The sequence below is a fragment of the Paralichthys olivaceus genome, chromosome 12, assembly GCF_024713975.1.
Source record: "Paralichthys olivaceus isolate ysfri-2021 chromosome 12, ASM2471397v2, whole genome shotgun sequence".
NCBI lineage: Eukaryota > Metazoa > Chordata > Actinopteri > Pleuronectiformes > Paralichthyidae > Paralichthys > Paralichthys olivaceus.
This window is the reverse complement of record NC_091104.1, coordinates 20,540,047-20,549,238: the sequence shown is the minus strand read 5'-3', so window position 1 is coordinate 20,549,238 and position 9,192 is coordinate 20,540,047. Positions and strand designations below refer to the sequence as shown.

Genomic DNA, 9,192 nt, shown 5'->3' with positions numbered 1-9,192 from the left:
ATTTCCATAGATGATACACGCCTAATTAATTGCATATTATTTTCTTTCAATAAATTGTAGTAAAAATGTGACTAAGATATATGAATTATTATTAATCTAAGCAACTATATTAAACATTTAAACCAATGATTGTATTGGTTTTATAGCAGCAAAAGAACAATTAATAATGTTTTAATCTAGTTTATAACCTTTTCTTGTATTATATTTAAATAACAGAAGCTAGAGTTACCAGTAAATAGCTGTTGATGCCTCGCAATACAATAAGTGGCACAATATTTTTACAGGTAGCTTTTGTTCTTTACATTAAAAACTTTTAAAATCATGAAGTGATTTGAGTAAGACCAGGTTTACTGTTAGAGCAGATTTGGTGCCATTGGCTCTATCAGATGCCATGATATAATACCCATGTTAGCTTCCCAGCTAAAGCTCCTTCTTATCTAACTTACAATACTTTACTATACTTTGACGTTTTAGTTGAGTTTTTGACATCTTACTATACAATAACTTACTTACAAACAGGAGCACAAGTCTTTTCCTGCAACTTCAATTGTTGAGCAGACTGTTATTTGGGGAAAATGTGAATGAGATCCAGTTTTTGATTAAATATTCCTCCTTCTGTTCTCCTCGCAGGAACGTTCGAGATGCCAGTGGAGTCAATGTATTACTGATTACTGTTAAATATTTTAAATTGTAAAGATTTACTTTATTTAGCGGAATACGTTGTTTTTGAATGACTGCATCTAACCCACTCCAGCAGGGATTGATAGTTGTTTTTTCACTTGTTCTGTATACAACACTAAAACAAAACCATGTGCCTATATTTGCGCTTTTTCCCTGTTTATCTTACGACCAAGTTTTTTTGTTTAATTTATTAGCATATTATTTTTATTTTGAAAAGTCTGCATCTTCCTATCCTGCGTTAATAAGGTTTCCATTTTAAAGTTAAAATTTCAGTTTGTTTTGGAAACTGAATGCAGGTTTGCACCCAAGCCTTTTCTATGACGATTCAGTGAAGGTTTGTTCTTGATGTTTGGATGCAAACAGTGTTTAACAGCATATATGTATTAATATTTACTATTAATTACAACCAATGTGCACTTTACATTGTTATTACTACTAAATATCCAGTTTGGATCAACACATTCTAATGAAGTTACTCACTACTTGAGTTGTTTTTTATTAGATTGTTTTTTTTACTACTTTTACTTGTGTACTGTTTCTGTTTACTCTACCCACCAATGCAGAGTTGTGCTCACCATTGTGGATCGTTTTTCAAAAGCTGTGCATTTATTGCCTCTCCCAAAGCTCCACTCAGCCACTGAGACTGTGGATCTACTGGTCAAACACTAATCCCCCTGCAGGTGATTCCTCTTGATATAGTTTCTGACCGGGGCCCTCAGTTTGTCTCTGGACTTTGGAGGGAGCTCTGCAGCCCTTTCAGGGCATCTGAGAGTTTCTTCCCTGTTTATCACCCACAGATTAACGGAAAGATGTAGCAGGTGGACCAGGACCATGAATCAGCACTACGCTGTGTGGCGGCACAACATCCCTCCTCCTGGAGCTCGCGTGTCCCCTGGGGCGATTATGCTCATAATTCCCTGACCTGCACTGCCACAGGTATGACACCATTTTAAAGATCATTAGGTTACTTCCTCAGAGGAAGTAACCTAATGATCTTAACCTAATGAGGAAGTTCCTCCACTGTTTCCTTCTCAAGAGGAAGATGCTGCTGTTCCCTCTGTCCAGCCTCACCTCCATTGACTTCGCATGATATGGAAAGATGCTCACTCCGCTCTGCTCCGTTCCAAAAGGTCAGAGAGTTTTGCTTTCCACTAAGAATATTTCCTTACAACCCGAGTCCAAGAAATGATCATTGGCCCCTTTGAAATCCTCTCTGTAATCAATCCATCTGTCCTGAAACTCCCTAAGTCCTTCAAGATCCACCCTTTCTTCCATGTGTCTCAGTTAAAACCTATTTCTGTCAGCCCTCCTTGTCTCTGTGTTTATGAGCGTGAGCTCGCTCTCTCAAGTGGACACACCTGCGACTCATCATTGCCAGTATAGAAACCCTGGTTCCTGCAGTGAATCTTCGCTGGATTGATCCACTCAGTGGCATCGTGCTCTCTGGCAGTTGTGCTTTTTTGGAAACAGCTTTGATGATCTTGCTTGTTACCTGTTGCCTGTTTGCTACTTCGTGCTTGTCCACCTTCTTTTCAGATCCTGTTCACTTGTTGCCAAAGAACTAACCTGCCTGCCCACTCACCAGCTTCAACCACACTGCCTGGATTTGCTGCCAAACCACAGAAACTTCCAGTAAATCTGCAACTCTTTGTCACCTGACATTTGAGTAATAAACACACTCTTTTATTTAACTTTAAAACCCAGTTTGTCTGTGTCTGCGTTTGTGTCAGTTCCGTCTAACACATATTGTATATGTAGGCAATCTAGTTCATCATCATAATCCATGCTCGGCTGCTACCACGATCCGCAATGTGGCCGCAGCCGTGACCTGGATCTGCAACGTCAAGTCAGCGACACATATGAATTAATGTGATCTTAATGTGTTTTGCACCTTCTTATGTAAGTGCATACTACGATTTTGATAATGTGCCTTTAAAACAACAGTGACATATTGTGCCTCTAAGTTCAGCTTCAAGTTGCTTTCGATCAGGAAATACACACACATACAGATGTGAACTTGACACGTCTCTGCTCTCATCCAAAGTATGAAGGCATTACAATCTCACAATGTGACCAGCATGGGAGAATCGGCTGGTGGTTGTGAGAGCCATTCTCCTAAATTGAATTCTCCAGTGGCACCACATTGTCCCACTGGGCTGTTAATGGTTTGTCTCTTCTAATCCCTGCTGAAAGGACTGATCAGCTGCTTCATGATCAGAGCAGGAGCTGGAGTTTCTGTGTCCTCCTCCAATCTGACCTGCTCTCACTATAGCACTCATCACTGGTTATCAGGACTTGATCAGTACATGAAGTGACTTAGCTTGTTTCGCTCCAGAGTTTATGAGACTTCATTTAAACATCATCAAAAATGACTCGTCAACATTGTGTGCTCAGTAAGAACCAAGAACATGAGACGCTCACAGTCAGGACACAGTGTTAGAATTACCGGCGCGACACACAGACATGGTTTAAATGAACAATTTTGTGTTTTGACATAAACATTTGTAAAAGTAGCAACTTTTTCAAATTTAACATGATAAAGTTTTTGCTGAGTTTACAAACCTGTAAATGTTCTGTATTCACTGTTTCACAAAGTCATAGTTACCAGGGCAATTATATTTTGCAATGTGATTTTTACAGTGCAGAAAGCCGTGTGTGTGTGTGTGTGTGTGTGTGTGTGTGTGTGTGTGTGTGTGTGTGTGTGTGTGTGTGTGTGTGTGTGTGTGTGTGCAGGTGTGCTGTGGAGCTGTGCACATGTTATTGAACGACATCATTGCACATGCACTTTACCAGCCCCTGCTGTGGCTGCTGATTTAATTAGAAACCCTATTACTGATTATGCTCTATTTACAATACAAAATGGACACAATATATATTTTTTCATCAGCTGTTACATGGCTCAACACTTCAGCTAGAGTGGTGGTTATTTTAAAGCTGCACGGTCAACAGTTTAATATTAATCAAATGTTAAATATGAAAAGTTTCACTTTGAAACAAAGGGGAACCTTCATGATTGACAGCTGACTAATGATTGGTCAAGAATGTTAACTGGCAGGATTTTGTTTTTGCATTTGGAACTCCACTTCACGATTACACATTTCCAAACTCTGGCTCCAAAAGACATCTTGGGCGCAAAATGGTAGTGTTCGAATCCGGGATATCTTGGATTCATTTCTGGATAGTGGCAGGAAGTGGAGACATGTCCATCTTTATGTACAGTCTGTGGTGCAGAGCTGTCACAATGTACCACATGCATAATAATGAGGAGACTGCACAATTACACTTTTCCAGCCTTAACGACCATTCAAAGTGCTTTGTTTTACATGTCACGTTCCCCATTCACACAGTGCTTCTATATGCAGCACACTGAATTATTCTGGCCAGTGCGATTCAGTTTTGAAACTGACCTTCTGGTTAGTGGATGACCCACTCTACCTCCTGAGCCACAGCCACCCACAATTTGGGATACTAACACTCGGGTCATAAAATGCACATAAATGAAAAAAGATTTGTCTTTACGAAAGATGAGAACTGACATATGGGTACAAATTGAGTATTTTCTTTGGAGATCATATGTGAAAAGCTACATATTTAATACATTTTATGCGAAAAAGTAGTAATACGAAAAAGCAGATGGACAGCATGGTGAAGCAGGGTAAGGTTTTACAGAATGAGAGTCTCTGTGCTTGGCTGAATCACATGGTTTCCTCCATTCAGAGTTTTTTGTTTGAAAGCATAAAGAAAGAAAGTGAGCAAACTACAGGTGTACTATTGTTAATAGCGAGCATAAAAATCTCCCCCACAGGGTCAAAAAACATCCATCAAGCTCACAGCTCTGGCCTTGACTCCTCCGTGTCTGTCTCGTCAGCTCTTCAGTAATAACTTTCAAATGAATGAACCACCGCTCCAATTTTAATTTGTTCTCCCTCAGTTGTTCTCCTGATAATAAACTGCCAAATCTCAAGGCTCAGAAGACCTTGAACCCGTACACTTGTTCTTTCTGTGTAAGCAACTTTGAGCTGGGAACCTGAGCTCGATTGACTAAAATGTAAATGAGCGAGTTCATGATACAGGAAGTAGGAAAAAGTGGGTTGTAAATGAAAATAAAGAGCAGGTGAGACGGAGCGAGGGAGTATGAGAGCGGTGAAGTGGGAGAAGGGAAGAGTAGCAAACGTCAGGAGTGGCTGTGGAGAGGGTTGAGTGGGTGGGTTGGTGGTGGCGGAGGAGGAGGAGAGCTGGAGCTAGTGGTCTCAGCCTTCTTCTTAGAATTATCCCTCAGTGACGCAAGCTCCTCCACACACATACTGACTGCTGCTCCCTGCCTGGTTACAGCGCTCCTCGCCCCGTCCAATAACATTCATGTTCATTTCCGCTTTAATGCGTGGCTTATCCTCCACTGGGTTTTACCAATACAGCTCCATTTAGGGCTAATTGGTGCATGTTCACCAACTACTGTTTTTGTTTTCCATCTAATCCATGCACTAGTGGGACCACAGTGTCGCTTATATACACTGGATCTTCATTTTCTTCCTCTTCATTTAATGAAGATAAGCTGTGAAAGGAAATAAACCTTTATTCATACTGCACTCGCCTCAGGCATTGTTCCTGTGTGACGACACGTGGACCAAAATACACCAAATGTTCAAGATAGTTATAGGGCCTTCGCTGATTACAGAGACATGCCACCCCCTGTGTTTGTAATGGTTAACTTAGCATTAAAGTGCAGCAGGACACAGCAGTAACGACATAAGTCCCTTCACAGAAGTCCCTCAGTAACACATGTGAAGGACTGGATGACTCACACAGTGTAAGTGAATTAATAAAAGGGAAAATTACAATCCATTACCTTGGTCCTAAAGCTGATCACAGAATAGAATTTCAGCTGAGATATTGTTTGGCAAATAAAAACGGGAACAGTGTAAAATAATATAATATATAACATTGAATGAAAGGTGCCGCTACGACTGAAGACAATCATGATGTCATTGTTCTGGGACATAATAATTGGGAGTTTTATAACAACAAGAGCAGCTCATATTGTGAGCATACAGTACATATGAATTATTATTAAGCTTAATATCTGACTAATACTGTAATGATAATGTAATTCAAATTATATTTTGGAATAAAATAAGACTTTATTGATGCTCAAGGGGGAATTCACCAGTTACACAGGAGATATATATAAAGTTATTAAAAAAAATACTTCACCAGTGGAAAAAATATTTTTTTATTTGAATAACTCATATTCACAAATCAAAATCTGCTTACCCTTTACAAGGTGTTGCATCCTCTGCCTTTAACCCTCGGCAAGGGTAAAAACTACCAAAACACGTTTAACATAGAAAAACAAAGAAACCACAGAGAGTCACTACTGAAGGATCCCTCTCTTGAATAAATGTCACAATGGCATACTTTATACATACAGGTAAAAGCTCAGGGTATTTTGTCCACTACTACATTTATTGAATAGTTCAATGGATTAATACACTTTGTCTTGTGAGACATTTTTTTATTACAAATTATACAGAAGATATTGAAATATTAAACCATTATAATGTGAGTAAACCAGAGCAATCATAGATATATCCCAATACAGAAATATTTATTAGCTGATTAATTGAATAGTGTTTACTTTAAAAGTTGTTAAATTACATGTTTGTACTTGTTTTTATAATATAAGCCAACCCAGTGATATTATTTACATCATGCTCTCGTGTATCTCTAAACTTGGCCATGTATGGAAACCACTGTCATTCCTAAGCAGTCATGCAAAATGATAATGTGCTTTTTGGATCATCTCATCATGCCAGTGTTTCAGTGTGAACACACAAAAGGCTGTGTGACTTTCAGAGGAGTTAAAGAAGGGGACTTCCACTGTGCCATTCTTAGTGTCCCACCCATTCATATGCCCCCGAGAGACAGGCTTTCACTGAGGTTTCAGGACATTCCAGAGGGACCTTCATCTTGTCTCTTCCAGCCCATTCATGAAATCTGAGCTGCCTCACTGAGACAAGATGATGTGTAACAACTACTAACTTCTTTTTCTACTAACACTTGAATTACTTTAGTGAAAAAAAACTAAAGTTGGAGTTAAATGAGATTAATTAAATAGAAGAAATACTTTGATACATGCAGTGAGAGATACATCATTCATGTATATTCATGCATTATTCTGTCACAGGAAAACAGCAGCGATGAACAGATGTTGGTTGGCAGTGACAAATCCTGATGTGCGACTCTCTTGTAGATGTCAGAAGGAGAATGATAACATGGCTTCATACACAACAAGGGGATCTCATCATTCCATCTTGGTTAGAATGTCTTAGTGGATGCTCCTTTCTGCTTTCATGGCAACCACCACTGTAGTACTATTAAAAAGGACGAGAAATTCGTATCGGATGATCTAAATGCCTCGTTATCCAGCAGAGGCAGGTGAAGTTGGATATAGACATGGTATAAAAAACAGGAAACACACAAACCAGATAAAAATGCTTGTAAAAAAGGTTGGACTTGTGACTGTATCAGGTCTATTTCTCTACAAGGAACTCCAGGCTGTCTCCATGAGGTTCTGCAATTATTATCCAAAAGCTTTTTAAGAAAGGAAACTCTCTGTCTCTCTCTCAAGGCTCGTGCTCACAGTAAATGGACTATATATATATATATATATATGATGTTTTTCTAGATTTGTCACTACTTTACACTTCAAGTCACATCCACTCATTTAAGCATGTGCAGTGCTTTACCTATGTCATTCACACACCGATACAGTTCTTGACCAAGGACACTTGGGCATGGAGATAGGAGTAATCAGGGATTAAACTGCCAACATTCTGAATAGTGGACGAGCCGTTTGTCCTCAACAGCCACGCAGGTCAAGGACCTGGGAGGCTGGTTTGTGTTGAAATGCACAAAATAAAAAGACTTTTCTATTTTCTCATCAGGAGGCTGGGATTTTATCTTGTCAGTCATGTTGATGTCCGGGTTTGCTTGTACAGGTTCTTTTGACTTGAACATATAGACGTGTTTAAAATGGAAGGATGTTTTTAGTTCACCTAAACAGACAGTGGCTGTGTGTTGAAATTCAGATGGTAGAAAATTAGGAGAAAGGTAAGTGTGTGAAAAAGGATAATTTAATTTGGGATGAGCAACAGGACCTCGTACTGACCTTTCTGAGAAAGTGATTGTGATGGATAAAAACCAAAAAGGTTGTTGACTGCCCTGTCAAAAAGACTGCAGGGTAGCTCTTCATTCAGATCATGTTTTTAAGATTAGTGAATACAAAGTAAAAATATCTCTATGTCCCTTATGTTTTTTAAAACAATAGGCAACCTCTTCTCAGATATCCAAGAGAAGACAGTCTGACGTCCATCCTCAGTTTTCCCTCGTCGTTCAAAGACACCATTGGATTCCTGAAGCTTATTAATAATTAATGTATCAGGGGAACCACCTCCTATGGTCTTCTTTAACTTCCAGCACTGTTCAGTCTTCAGACACACAGGGATCTATATTTTCATGCCAATTAAATTAATTCTGAAACAGAGCAACTTTATTACTCTGATTAAAATGGTTAGGAATACCCAGATTGGCCTGTGTAGCTACAATTCAAATTACAATATTCTCAGTGGCCCAGAGGAACTTGATGCACTGATGATGTCTTAATGCTATGGGAAAAATATGGTTTCATTATCTATTTATAGACGTGACTCAAAGGCCAATCATTGAACACGTTTATGTTCACAAGGATTGTTTAGTATTTCAGTCTTTGATTGTTGGATATGTGTCTACTTATTTAATTATTACATGTAAGCTTTGTCTCAGGAGAGCACAGTGGAGCCTCTTTGATATGTCAGTCCTGTGATGGACTGGTGACATGTCCAGGATGTACCCTGCTTTTTGCCCAAATGTCAACTGGGACTGGATCCAGCCCCCTGCGACCCTCAAAGCTGTAGATAATGATGGACAGATGAAAGTGTTCTCAGGACAGTGTCATTTTTTTATCAATCCTCTCTGTTCAATCAACAGTTATAATCAAAACCTGAAGGTCAGACCTTCTGACTTTCACCAGCCTGTTTGTAGTAAACTTGTTGTATTGCTACATTAATAGTAATAATGAATTTTAGTTATATATCTCCTTTCATTCATAGACTACAGCTCAAAGTGCTTCACAGAAAATATGATAAAATAAACAAATATAATTAAGTAAGAGCTTAAAATACAATGGCACATGAAACATTAAAACCTGAAAAGTTCCTTTTGGAATCAACAAGTAATCGAAAAGGTATAAAACAATAAAAGACCAAAAAACCATGGTAAAACCAGAAACAATTATCAAGTCTAATGAAATAAAATATGGGAGAAGCATTAATAAGATAAGTAAACAATCTGGTAAAACATCGGGTTGTTGATCTAAGAGAAATGAAGAGTTACCTAGAGTTATCAAATCTTCCTCTATCTGGACTAATGGACATTTCCATGTGTCGTCACTGCTCTGAAAATGTGCTCTGCACC

General features: G+C 38.8%; 1 long non-coding RNA gene across 2 annotated transcripts; it reads left to right on the top strand.

Annotated features, from left to right (window-relative positions):
- Positions 1–43: 43 nt before the first annotated feature.
- Positions 44–2,374, top strand: LOC138412329 (uncharacterized). Of its 2 annotated transcripts, XR_011244772.1 has the most exons (4): positions 44–1,361; positions 1,479–1,617; positions 1,718–1,811; positions 2,218–2,374. It is a non-coding gene; the product is annotated as an uncharacterized lncRNA (long non-coding RNA). The 2 variants fall into 2 exon arrangements; XR_011244771.1 differs by having other exon boundaries at positions 47–1,361; positions 1,718–2,374.
- Positions 2,375–9,192: the final 6,818 nt, after the last annotated feature.